At 39.5% G+C, this 14,233-nt stretch overlaps 1 protein-coding gene and 1 non-coding gene across 2 annotated transcripts in view; one reads left to right on the plus strand and one right to left on the minus strand.

Moving 5' to 3' along the window:
- Positions 1-4,710: 4,710 nt before the first annotated feature.
- trnav-uac (transfer RNA valine (anticodon UAC)) lies at positions 4,711-4,783 on the minus strand. Its single transcript has one exon. It is a non-coding gene; the product is annotated as a tRNA-Val (tRNA).
- A 2,569-nt stretch (positions 4,784-7,352) lies between these two features.
- The window catches only part of bcorl1 (BCL6 corepressor like 1), a 40,454-nt gene continuing 33,573 nt past the window's right edge, over positions 7,353-14,233 (plus strand). Inside the window, exon 1 of the mRNA XM_014199766.3 lies at positions 7,353-7,559. The gene's annotated coding sequence lies outside the window, so the exon portion shown is untranslated. The remainder of the gene's footprint in view (positions 7,560-14,233) is intronic.

Genomic DNA, 14,233 nt, shown 5'->3' on the forward strand with positions numbered 1-14,233 from the left:
AACAACCTACTCGTTACGAAACTTATATTTGATCAAGTAAGCCACACGTAGCAAATAAGCCATTCGATGTTTTGCTAACAAAATTCGATACTCTTCCATTGGCCTCCATGCAAAAACTCCTGGCTTGAGCGAAAAAACTAAAAACGCCACCTGGAGAAGACCGTTTTTGGGCCCATGTATCCCTCCGCTTCGCCTCTTCCTCTCTGGTTTCATACTAAACGATCATTGAAAGAACGCATCGTTCATTCCTTCCTCCCTGAAGTGAGGAGTCATTGATTCAATTAATGAAAGTAGCTAAATGTTTCCGGTGTTGTCCACTGAAAATTTACAATTTCAATAAAATAACAGCACTACTATTAATATATTTTGCATTCACATTTGGCGGGAAAAACACACCAGTCTCTTTGTCCACTAGGGGGCATCGTTTCTTGCAGCAGGTAACATGCACGCGCCCTAACTAACGTTTTAGTTCAGGAACCTCTGGGTGCCAACTTCATACACAATTTTATATATCTTGCTAAACAAATGGGTCAAATCAAGTGTGCGAACACAGAACATATACATTTCATTATTTGGTAAGTAGCTAATGTGAAAGCTGAGATGCATGAATGATAAGTGTAGGCATATTGCTAACGTTAGCCTAGCCCTGGCTATCTAACGTTTGCCATTCTAGTTAACTTCCTTGACTACAACGCGCTTGAATTGATAGCTAGCAATAAGCTAGCAACATGTATCTATCCGAATTTTGGAAACAAGCTTGCTAAATTAGTTTACCTAACTAGCAAGATTGAGTTATTAGACAGTTCCTCCATGTGGACCTAGATAACTAACTAGCTAGTATGCCAGTCTAAGGTTATCATAGATGTCAGTGCTGTTATCAGACACAGTCAAATATTTTCTCAGCAGTTCGATAACGTTGTCAAGTTTCAGTCATTGTAATTCATTTTCAAAACGGGCAAATATGTCAATTTAGGTTGAGTTTAGTTTATGAATGGAAGGCTTTTTAAAATGATGACCTCATAGTGTCTATTTATTGTCCATAGTGTGTATTTATTTTGGAAAAGCCACCATTGTAAGTCAATTGATAATTGGTCATAACTATCTGCTGTATATGTTTATGCAGAGTAATATCAGTCACAATACCCAGCAAGATTTATCACATTGAAACGATTTAATCTGAAATCAGTGTTAAGTCATGATCCTTCTAGGAGAATACTCATTATAGAATAAAATGCATTATGAGAGAGTGGAGAAAGTCTTTGAGAAAGTGATAGGCCCAATCCCAAATGGACTCCATAACCCACCTATGCCCTTTGCACTTGTGGAGATCTGAGAGGATTTGACAGGTGTAAGCAATATGGTAATAGTGCCACTTTGCCCTCTGATATGCTGGGTGGAAGTTTCACCATGTTGCTTATATAAATCAATTGAAAAAGAAAAGGAGAGCCCCTCAAGTAGCTCAGATGCAATAATTGTATAACCAACGTTTATATGTCAATTTGGGATTGGGCCACAATGCAGAGGACATGGGCATGGTGGCAGCACAATTGGCAAAGATTTCAGCCTGGATCAGCTAGAAGTTGTATTTCAAATATCCAGTCACCACTGTCCGTTTTACAAGGCTGGCCTGAGAGAGTGCTGTATCCTTAACTCACCAATGCCCTTGTAAGGTCTTGGGACCCTGTAAAGAACAGATTTAACAGTAGGGGGTGCTAACTAACAACATGAAAAACAAACAGCTTGATCATTGTTCATTTATTTTAGTCCACAGGGATTCAATTATTGTAATTACTGGTACTTGCTATCTATTATAAAAACACTATGACAATACAACCACAGTGTAAAGAAATTGCTTTGGATATATTGTTATTGTTGCTGAGACTTTTTAATAGGGTATTTTCTAGGGCTGGGAATTGCCAGGGACCTCACGATACAATTCGATACAGTGCATTTGGAAAGTATTCAGACCCCTTGACTTTTTCCACATTTTGTTAGATTACAGCCTTATTCTTAAATGGATTAAATAACTAAAAAACCTCATCAATCTACACACAATACTCCATAATCACACAGCGAAAACAGGTTTTTAGACATTTTTGCAAATTTATTAAAAATAAAAAATATTGAAAAGTATTCAGAGACTTTGCTATGAGACTCAAAATTGAACGTAGCAAAGTACAGAGAGATCCTTGATGAAAACCTGCTCCAAAGCGCTCAGGACCCCAGACTGGGGCGAAGGTTCACCTTCCAACAGGACAACAACCCCAAGCGCATAGCCAAGACAACGCAGGAGTGGCTTTGGGACAATTTCTGAATGTCCTTGAGTGGCCCAGCCAGAGTCCGGACTTGAACCCAATCAAACATCCCTGGAGAGATCTGAAAATAGCTGCAGCGATGCTCCCCATCCAACTTGAAAGTTTCAGAGTATCTGCAGAGAAGAATGGGATAAAATCCCCAAATACAGCTGTGCCATGCTTGTAGCGTCATACCCAAGAAGACTCGAGGCTGTAATCGCTGCCAAAGGTGCTTAAATTCTGTTTTCAATGGAAGTATGGCATAATGAGTATTATGAGGTCAAGTTTTGACCTTGTAATATTTTAAAACAAACTGATATCCTACTCATGTTACATTCAGAAATATTTCACCTGCCTGGATATCGTAGGTGTGAATTATCAGCTAAATTACTATGATTACCAATGTCATCATGAATCAAGAGACTTCAGGTATTCCCAAACTGGGGTGCACGTAAATGCCGTCGGGGGTACGCCAAATAAAAATGTGATTCACATATAAAAAAAAAAGGTTTTACTTTTTTTCCCCTTCACATTTTCAAACAGTCCGTTTATATTTTCCAATGGTGCTATACATTTGGGTGAGGTTTTTTTCTCGCCTGAGTAGCCTCGTTTCACTGCCAAAAATAAAATTAAACCATCTAGTGTTCAGCGAAATAACAACACAATGTCAAATACTGCTAGCCTAGTCAAATAATTAACATCCAATCACATTAACCGTTACTCTCTTGCGGGAATTCCACTAATGGTCCGTATGTAGCCAAACGTAGCTGCTGCTCATGTTGGTATCTGTACTGATGGCGCAAAAGCCATGACAGGGAGACATAGTGGAGTGGTAACGCACGTGCAAGCAGTTGTTCCCGACGCCATTTGGGTGCACTGCAGCATCCACCGAGAGGCTCTTACTGCCAAGAGAATGCCTGACAGCTTGAAAGACGTTTTGGACACTGCAGTGAAAATGGTTAACTTTGTTAAAGCAAGGCCCCTGAACTCTTGTGTATTTTCTGCACTATGCAATGATATGGGCAGCGACCATATACCGCTTTTACAACATACAGAAGTGCGCTGGTTATCAAGGGGCAAAGTATTGACAAGTTTTTTGAATTGAGAGACGAGCTTAAAGTTTTCTTTACTGACCATAATTTTCACTTGACTGACCGCTTGCATGATGACGAGTTTCTCACACGACTGGCCTATCTGGGTGATGTTTTTTCTCGCCTGAATGATCTGAATCTAGGATTACAGGGACTCTCCGCAACTATATTCAATGTGCGAGACAAAATTGAGGCTATGATTAAGAAGTTGGAGCTCTTCTCTGTCTGCATTAACAAGGACAACACACAGGTCTTTCCATCATTGTATGATTTTATTTGTGCAAATGAACTCAAGCTTACAGACAATGTCAAATGTGATATAGCGAAGCACCTGAGTGAGTTGGGTGCGCAATTACGCAGGTACTTTCTCGAAATGGATTACACAAACAACTGGATTCGTTATCCCTTTCATGCCCTGTCTCCAGTCCACTTACCGATATCTGAACAAGAGCGCCTCATCGAAATTGCAACAAGCGCTTTAGGGAAAATTTTATCAAAAGCCACTGCCAGATTTCTGGATAGGGCTGCGCTCAGAGTATCCTGTCTTGGCAAATCGAACTGTTAAGACACTGATGTACTTTGCTACCACGTACCTATGTGATAGTGCATTCTCGGCCCTCACTAGCATGAAAACTAAATAGAGGCACAGACTGTGTGTGGAAAATTATTTATGACTGAGACTCTCTCCAATACAACCAAACATTGCAGAGTTATGTGCATCCTTTCAAGCACACCCTTTTCATTAACCTGTGGTGAGTTATTCACAATTTTTCGATGAACAAATAAGGTTTTATATGTAAGATGGCTAAAATAAAGAGCAAAATTATTGATTATTATTATATTATTATTTGTGCCCTGGTCCTATAAGAGCTCTTTGTCACTTCCCACGAGCCGGGTTGTGACAAAAACTCGCACTCATTCTTATGTTTAATAAATGTATCCTGTGTGTGGCAGGCTTACAATGATGGCAAAAAACAACATTTGAGTGCGCTGACCCTGGTGCTAGAGGGGGTACGCAGCTGGAGGTTGAATGTTTGAAGGGGTACGAGATTATAAAAAGTTTGGGAACCACTGGCACAATGCAGTTTACAATAGGCAGCTTGTTTGTTATTGAGATAATACATAGGAAGTTTGGTACCATACTGGCATGTACTGTAGACCAGTGACCACTAAATCTGTGATTATCTGAGAACAAATGTTGTTATATTGTCTATAATTGTCGTTAGATAACAGATCTTAGATATTGATTTGTGATGTATGTATTAACCTACATTTAGCTATCAGTATGGAGCGTTCAATGTTTTATCTAGGTCATCAAAAAGTGGTGGTTCCACTGGGGCTCGAACCCAGGACCTTCTGCGTGTAAAGCAGACGTGATAACCACTACACTATGGAACCAGTTGGTAACGTTGGTAAAATACACTGTTCTAGTAGATGACGACGTCACGGTAGTGCTGAATGTTTTTCATGAATTAATATTGTTTGACCTATATTAGATGTATTTAACTGCTTGAAATATTATGAGATGATAATATCTTCATTTTTGAGACACGCATGGAATTGCAGTCTTGTTGGAATCGATTAGCTGTATAGGCCTATATTAATGCCGGGGTGTGCAGTCGTGTGTACAACTGCATTTGCAATGGCAAGCTATTTGGTTTAGTGCTAAGTTGTGTCATGTTAGTATTATAGCTTTCTGCTTTTATTCAGCACCATCTGCGGCATAAAACCAGCGCCATAAATAGTCACCAAATACGAACTTGATCTAAAAATGGCAAATGTACACGTTGCATGAACATTAAAATGCTGGCCTATAATAAACTATTTAATCCGTACCGGCACCGACATACCTCTCGTTGAGTTGGATCCATAGGTTTTTAGCGCACAATGTGCAAAACCGAAACTTTTACCAGGCTCAACTGACACCATGTTTCTTTCCCCTTGTGAAATGTCCGGAATGCATTGGTTATGACGGATTGTGTAATGGGTCTATATACATAATTTGAGCAACATGGTTATTTATTTAAAGTGAATTGACCAATAATAACGGTTTTATAAATTAGAGAACATTTGAAAGGCTCTCCAGTCTCTACTCTCTGTACAGCACGTTCGTCGGACCAACTCAAGCTGGTACAGTATGACAAACTGTTATCCATTTCCGTCGCCTGTTTTGTACAAATGAGGAAAGCAGGACACCGTGAGACACACCCTCGTGACCACCACACAGGCTACAGGGTTCTCGTTTATGGGGAGGTAAAACTGGTTGCCTAATGCCTACATTATACTTGACTGGCTTCTTGGATTGCCACTCTAGTCACCCGTATGGAGTGGAAGGTTGAGGTCTATAATCTACCTGTGTGAAGCTAGCCACAATAAGGATTAGTCACAATAGTAGGTAAGGCGCCATAGCCAAGGCTGTACAGTGCATATATGTATGCCCAACCTGGTCTCAGAGCAGTTCGTATTATTCTGTAAATAAATCCGATGCACTCCATTTAGTATGATATGTTACGTTTCGTATGGCATATATTAATTTGTGGTTGTCCATCACCAATTTCGCAATATATGTTACGAATTACAATTCGTATTATATGTTACGAATTTGCAAAACGTACTACATGTTAACAATTTGAAAAACATACAATATGTTACCAATTTGCTAACGTATGATATGTTACGAATTCTAGCTAGATTGCAAACATTAGCTAGCTCGCCAATGTTAGCTAGTCTAGGACTTAGGTTAAATAGTTAGCTAAAAGGGTTAGGGTTAGGGAAAGGGTTAGCTAACATGCTAAGTAGTTGCAAAGTAGCTAAAAAAGTAGTAAGTAGTTGAAAAGTTGCAAATTAGCTAAAATTGTCTGTGAATGAGATTTGAACTCGCAACCTTTGAGTTGCTAGAAGTTCCTGTTAACCATACTCCTTTTGTTTTTGCCTTAAGTAACCATCTATATAAGGTAACTATACCAAACGTAACATATACTAATTGGAGTGTCCTCGGATTTATGTACAGAATAGGTTGCAGCACACCCAATGCAATTATGCAGTTTAATAAATCCACAATGTTTTTGCTGTTTATTGTCAAATTAATAAATTATTGTATTTATTTTTACGTTATATAACAACATATCTTGTTTAGCATTATCTAGTCCAAATATGGCCTTATTCCACTATTTGGATCCGTTTGGATGTTTCAACAGGGGACTTTTATTTTGATGGCGAAATGCAAATCCCTCTATTGTTGCTAATCCTTATTGTGGCTAGCTTCACTCAAGTCTCTAAACCTCAGTAACTAAACGAAGTGTCCTCTTTTCACATCGCATATGTAATAACGCAATTTTGTGAAATTTTTGTGGAAACAGGACAGCAACGTTGAGACACGGATACTGCCGAAGTTATTTGTGTCTTGGGTGTAATTATAGGGCACTAGAATGCGACGTAAATGAAATGTGCATTCTTATTGAATGGCAATAATAACTTTACAGTAATATGAAGATGGACACTCCTGTCCAAACCCTCATGATAACAATGTAAGCTTTTACACAACACGTATTTTATGTCATCATATTGATCATGTGTTATGCGTTGCAGAAGAAAAAAATCCCAAATTAGTGCCACAATTGTTTTATTCTTATAGTTTAGTATCTTTCCTTACATTCATATCATTGTCAGGAAGAAATATCCAGTAGCCAAATAGTATGATGTGCCTATGCTTAATAATTATACCATTCTGTCAGCTATCTAATGATGGTTCATAAACACACACTTGCAGCCATAACATCACTTGGGTCATCAGAGTTTGGCTTTTGTGGTAGACCTATTTCCGTATTGGAAGGGAAGATTCTAATTTCCAAAGATGATTCCAAAAAATGTTCATGTTTTGAATAGGAATTTACAATTATATAAGGACTCGACTACGGTCACCACCTGTTATTCACCTGTAGGCCTCTGTCGGCGCTAGGACCCAGGGTGCGCGATTTTCATCTCCAGCTGCTGCGGTCTGAAAACGGGCGATGAGAGAAGATCGCGAGGAGAAGCCGACATGTCACACTGGAATTATTCTACCACAAAATCACATTCCTGACCCGTAACAGAAGTCACCAAGTCTCAAACAATCACTTGTCGTGGTGTGAAAAGCTCTATTTGCAAGCTTTGAAAGGGCAGTTTGGAGCGCAAGGTAAGGCGGTGCGATACCATGCGATTACTAATAACAAAGGCGTACTGGAGAGCAGGGGGCAATAAGGGGGGCATTGCACAACGGCATGGAGGGCAACAGTCAACTCTCCCAAACTTTTGCTGTGAATAATTGTGTACAGTAAAGTTTGTAAATCCACGTACAGGCCATAACAAACCTGTCTAACGGTATTCAAGGTATGCATTTGGTAATGTAAAGTCTTCAAGTGTGAGGATAAACGTGTCACATGTTTCTTGGGGTGAAATCCTGTCTCAGTCGGCAGTGGCCCACATTATATTTTGCTAAGGCTACTACAACCAAAAAAGGTAGTGAATTCTAGTTTCACTGTATTTCATTATAACAGGAATCTTCTATCTGCCATGAGTTTACACATCGTGGCATCCTCAACCTGCCAACTCAGAGCATCGTCTCCAACTTGTTCTCTGCCTCCATGGTATAGCCTACATCAGGTCCAATCCATTTACGCACATATGAACAAAAGTAATCGTCTTTTTACATAGTTGGTAGTGACATATTTCATGCTTTGCATGATTTACTACATTCTCAACGTAAACATGATGTCAGGTAATGGCAACCGCGAACTCAGACGGGACATGCCATGCTGTAGCTACTACTCTGTAGCAGCAGTATCCCAGGCCTAGGTTGTTTGGACGAGGCGTTCGAATATTCCATAAATCGACCAAATTTACTCTCGGTAGCCTAAGCCCCATTTTGAAAGGGAACGACAATAATTTTGACGAGGCCTCAAACAAAACATTGTGGCTTCATTCACTGTAAACTTGCTGTTTTAAGTGTGATTGTTTTTGATCACCAATCAAATGTGCACTGCAGTGTGCAAATGTATATTCACTGTATTTACGTTTTTTTGAGCCTATGGCTTCAAACGTTCACTGGTAGTGGCAGTGACCAAAACTAGTCGATAGCTGAAGACCGGAGCAGCCGGCCACAACCGGGATTGCTTTCGCTCTGTCGTTGAGGTCTCTGGGTAACCCCGCTCTGACACAATGCAATGTGGAGACAACCTGGTTCCGCTTGTGCTCGATAGGAAGGCACAAAAATCAGTCGTGTTATTCTGTAGCTCGTGTAGTGTGGTGTGTATATTGGTTCTATTTTGATATTTGGCAATATGTCAAAGACTAGTCTGTCAGCCGACATGCAACACTCAGTGCTATTCGCGAGTGAATGGTGTTTGGCAATGGGCAAATGATCCTACACTCCAATAGCTAGCTACCTTCCTCGAGATGAAGGCTGCGAAATAGTAGAAAGACGAAGATGTATCCGGTGTGGTGCATCACTGTGCAGCAACAGCCGGGAGACAGGGAAGAAATAGGTCATTGTTAAACAACAAACTTGTTTACTTCCATTATCATTTAGACTACCAGTCATTTAGACGTTTGCTATAACCGGTTGTATATATCACAGTTCTGTCATTCACAAGTCTGTGATATTGTGTTCCATAAGCTACTTAGTTTTTACCTGCGTATGATTTAGGTAAGAATCCTGCGCTGGCCTGATTAAAGGTATCCGAAATTGGGAAAGCCAGATGTGCCAAAGGCTTTTTTTTCCTAGATGTCAACTGTATGAACGCGTGGCCTGCTGAATGTTTTGGCGTACGCTATTGTGTCTATTCTGCATTAAGCAGACACCACAGGCTTCGAGACCTGTCTTTAGGCGGTTTGACCTTGCAAGGTAATATAACTTATAGGTTCTCAGCTCGCATATTATAGCCTCATTATATCGAGTGGCGAAACATTCCAGTGTATTTTTAGGACAAGCCTGTTCAAGTTAACTATAAGATGTATCCACCTGACACTCGTTGACACTTGCAATCAGTGTTAAATTGGTGGAAAGGCTGATCCTCTAACCTTGGTAATTCACACCAATTTTACCTCAGCATTTACAACTCTATGAAAACAATTCATCAATGCTCCAAAACGTGAAAGATGTGTTGTTAATTGTTAATTACCACCTGTAATGGCGTATATGAGAGGAGTGATTATCAGCATCATATTTCATCATGAAAACGTGTAGGTCACTTCAAATATTGAAATGCTTATCTCTCTGAACTATCAGCCAACAGGACTTGGGCTGATACACTTGTCAAACATCATACAGGACTTATTGTATGCACATATATTGGTCATCATGATAATCACTTAATAAAAAGGCATTCATATGTCACATGGTGCCAATAGTATTTATAGAGATATATATGCGATAAAGGGCGAATTTCTGAACACATAATGCATATTTTTCAAAAATGTATTCATCTCACATTCAGTAGGGGACAGATCGAAATTTACCAGGGGGAAGGGCTGGTGCACTTCCCTTCCCCAACGTTACAAATATTTTCACATGACCTTCCCCTGGTACAGTAAAATAAATTGAACGCCCTCCCTCCTCAGAAGTAACTCAAAATAATGTTTAAGACCACAAATAAGAATAACTGTAGCGACCCTTTGTTTATAAATGTGGATATCGACTTTGCCACTTCAGCATGCTTTTGTGGCGTAGTCGATGCCAAGCAGGGCTACGAGCCAGAAGGTTAGGGGTTCGCTGATCACCATAGACGAGCTCACTCTCCCTGCCTGTTTCATTACACTACAATCAGAGTCAGCTGCATACATTGATCAGCTATGGGGAAAGCAGATTTTTTTACATTATGATGCCATATTTATAATTATATAAAATATATGCAAAGAATATTCCAGCGACAGGTTTCTGCGCCAATGCACCACACAACCAATAACAAAGCATACTAACTTCGGGCACTTCAATATCATGGTTTGCGTTTTCAGCACCACAATAAATAGACTATGTTAATTTTCGACAAACAGAAAAGACATCCCTCCCTACCTTGTAGGCTTACCCAATATAGAAGGCTTGGCTTGACAATATCTGAATGTCATTAAAGTTTTGGTGTTTTGTAACAGATGTCTCTTTCCATTCATCATTTGGCTGCTGCATAGTTTGGATTTATATATTTTCTTAGTCCGTTTTTAAAAATACATATATACACAAAGATTTTAAAAAGTGACCGGGATGCACGATACAGTCGGACTTATTTCCATGTGGTCAATATTCTTTACATATACAATTACATAGATACAGACACATTACAGAGATAGAGATGAAAAAATGCTCAACCTCCAGATGAGTATGAGGGAGGAGTTTAAGTACATTTCTTAAAAGCTTGTTTGGCTGGTAGCTTATTCTTTAGATGTTTGGGGCTGCTTGTGAACCATGATGTACAAGCATAATCAAAGTGACATTGGACTAGTGCACTAGCTAGGTTTTCATCCAATTGGTGACAGATTTTCTCAAATCTTCATAAAAAGCAATATGCCATTTCAGAGTTACCTTTCGGAAAATTTTGCGCCGGACAACATGACTGGGAAGATTTTAATTTACCAGACATTTGAGGAATTTACCGGACATCCATATGCATTCAGATCCAACCTGGCGCAGCCAGCGCCATCAATAAATGAGGGATATTGGCCAAATGAGCCACATTTACGTATCCTTAAAAACAGCCTATAACAAATTACAAAAACACTATTACTTGTGTTTCGATGTGTAGCATATGCTAAACCTATTTTTGCTATTGGTTTTTAGGCTACTTTCCTAAAACAATAATTGTCCACCTCACAGTTCATTTGTCAGAGATTTGAGCACTAAATGTATCAGGGCATTGTATGCATAGGCCTATAGGCTTAGGTGTCCACTGTATGTTATTAACAATTTAATAAATATATACAGTAACTGTCAAAAGTTTGGACACACCTACTCATTCCAGGGTTTTTCTTTATTTTGAGTATTTTCTACATTGTAGAATAATAGTAAAGACATCAAAACTATCAAATAACACATATGGAATCATATAGTAACCAAAAAGTGTTAAACAAATGAAAATATATGTTATATTTGAAATTCTTCAAAGTAGCCCTTTGCCTTGATGATTGCTTTGCCCACTCTTGACCTTCTCTCAACCAGCTGTAAATCTGTCCTTTGGTCTGATGAATCCAAATTTGAGATTTTTGGTTCCAACCGCCATATCTTTGTGAGACACAGAGTAGGTGAACGGATGATCTCCGCATGTATGGTTCCCACCGTGAAGCATGGAGGAGGGTGTGGGGGTGCTTTGCTAGTGACACTGTTGTGATTTATTTAGAATTCAAGGCACACTTAACCAGCATGGCTACCACAGCATTCTGCAGCGATACGCCATCCCATCTGGTTTGTGCTTAGTGGGACTATCATTTGTTTCAACAGGACAATGACCCAAAACACACCTCCAGGCTGTGTAAGGCCTATTTGACCAAGAAGGAGAGTGATGGAGCGCTGCATCAGATGACCTGGCCTTCACAATCACTGACCTCAACCCAATTGAGATGGTTTGGGATGAGTTGGACCGCAGAGTGAAGGAAAAGCAGCCAACAAGTGTTCAGCATATATGGGAACTCCTTCAAGGCTGTTGGAAAAGCATTCCAGGTGAAGCTGGTTGAGAGAATGCCAAGAGTGTGCAAAGCTGTCATCAAGGCAAAGGGTGGCTACTTTGAAGAATCTAAATATATATTTGGTTACCACATGATTCCATATGTTTTATTTAATAGTTTTGATGTCTTCGCTATTATTCTACAAATAGTAAAAATAAAGAAAAACCCTTGAATGAGTAGGTGTGTCCAAACTTTTGACTGGTACTGTATATATAAAGGAAGATAAGCTTAGGCCTAACCCCAGAGAGATAGAGATATGTTGGTGGCGTGCTATGACACCGACATGCATTTTTTTATGTCTGATGGCTACTGAGTCTGCTATACAGATATATACTGAAATAAAATATAAATGCCACATGCAACAATTTCAACGATTTTACTGAGTTACAGTTCATATAAGGAAATCAGTCAATTGAAATAAATTCATTAGGCCCTAATCTATGGACTTCACATTACTGGGCAGGGGTGGGCCTGGGAGTGCATGGTCCACCCACTTGGGAGACAGGCCCAGCCAATCAGAATTAGTTTTCCCCCACAAATGGGCTTTATTACAGACAAAAATACTCATCAGCTGTCTGGGTGGCTGGTCTCAGACTATCCTGCAGGTGAAGAAGCCGGATGTGGAGGTCCTGGGCTGGCATGGTTACACGTGGTCTGCGGTTGTGAAACCGGTTGGACGTTCTGCCAAATTCTCTAAAACAACTTATGGTAGAGACATTTTAGAGTGGCCTTTTATTGTCCCCAGCACAAGGTGCACCTGTGTAATGATCATGCTTTTTAATCAGCTTCTTGATATGCCACACCTGTCAGGTGGATAGATTATCTTGGCTAAGGAGAAATGCTCACTAACAGGGATATAGTAGAATTGCATCTGAAACATTTCTGGGATCTTTTATTTCAACTCATGAAACATAGGACCAACACTTTACATGTTGCATTTATATTTTTGTTCAGTATAGACGTACATAACGAGGGTAATTCATGAATTGTATTAGTGGTTATTTTAACCAATGCATTGAATTGATAATTTTTTTTACCCAATGCATTGGGTAATCTAATCAACCCACATTCGGGTTAACTATAACCCAATAGCTGGTTTCATAATAACCCATCTATATTCTTATTTGTATTTATTTTCTCCCTATTTCAATACTATTGTAATACCGTTTTCATACAATGTCAATGTGATTATTAATATTTAATAGTTGTATTTAATAGCTTTACCCTTTAAACCCCTACCAATCAATACCCCACCCCCACTCCTTAACACATGGGATATAAAATAAAAGTTAGAAAAAGACAAATACACTACATTTCAAAAAGTCCAGCAAGCAGTGTTTCCCCTATATTAATTTAGCATTGGCGCATCGCTGCTGCTAAATTGTTGCCGTCACTGCAAAAAAAACTGTCAACTGGGTGGGACTTCCTATGGGTTAAGGAAGGATCACATAATTCCATCCAGTTCATCGGGAGTGCTCAGCCAATTAATTATACTTGTGAGCAAACATTCCATAACTGCAGGTGGCAGTAAATCGTCAACCTTGTCTTTATACCTGTTCAAACAACACACTTCAGGTGGCAGTGTGCACCCTTTCAGTTTGTTTACCAACTCATAGAAGTAGTAGGTGAAGAAAAATGTACTACTTAAAAATGGAGATGGCCTCAATGGCACTGCCCATTCTCTCACAGACACCATAATGGAACAGATGCAATGTTGCGTCCTCTAAATATCTCTATGAGATAACGCTATTAATAGATGTATGTAATAATTGTTAGCAAAGATGCAGTAACGTTACGCTAGTTAAATTATATTTGGGTTTAATATAGAATTCTCTGGTGATGTCATTGAGATCAAGAGATAATTAAACTGAACATAGTGAAATGTTCATGCATTTTGGAGTAGAATGTCCCCAGTTGTGACCTTCTCACAGTCATTCAACAAAAATGTAATCTCCTGGGGGGCATGCCCCCGGACCCCCCTGGGAAGACCACAGCTTGTATACTTACACGTTGTATTATTAGGGGTGAATCATTTCCCCATCCATTCTGTATGACCATGGAGGCAGGATGGCAGGTCCCACCTTCAGGGCCACATCACAAAACGGGTCTATAGGTTGAAAACAACATTTGAAACAAATCCCAAATTATTGATGTGATCAA

The sequence above is a fragment of the Salmo salar genome, chromosome 05 (assembly GCF_965601325.2).
Source record: "Salmo salar chromosome 05, fSalSal1, whole genome shotgun sequence".
NCBI classification, from domain to species: domain Eukaryota; kingdom Metazoa; phylum Chordata; class Actinopteri; order Salmoniformes; family Salmonidae; genus Salmo; species Salmo salar.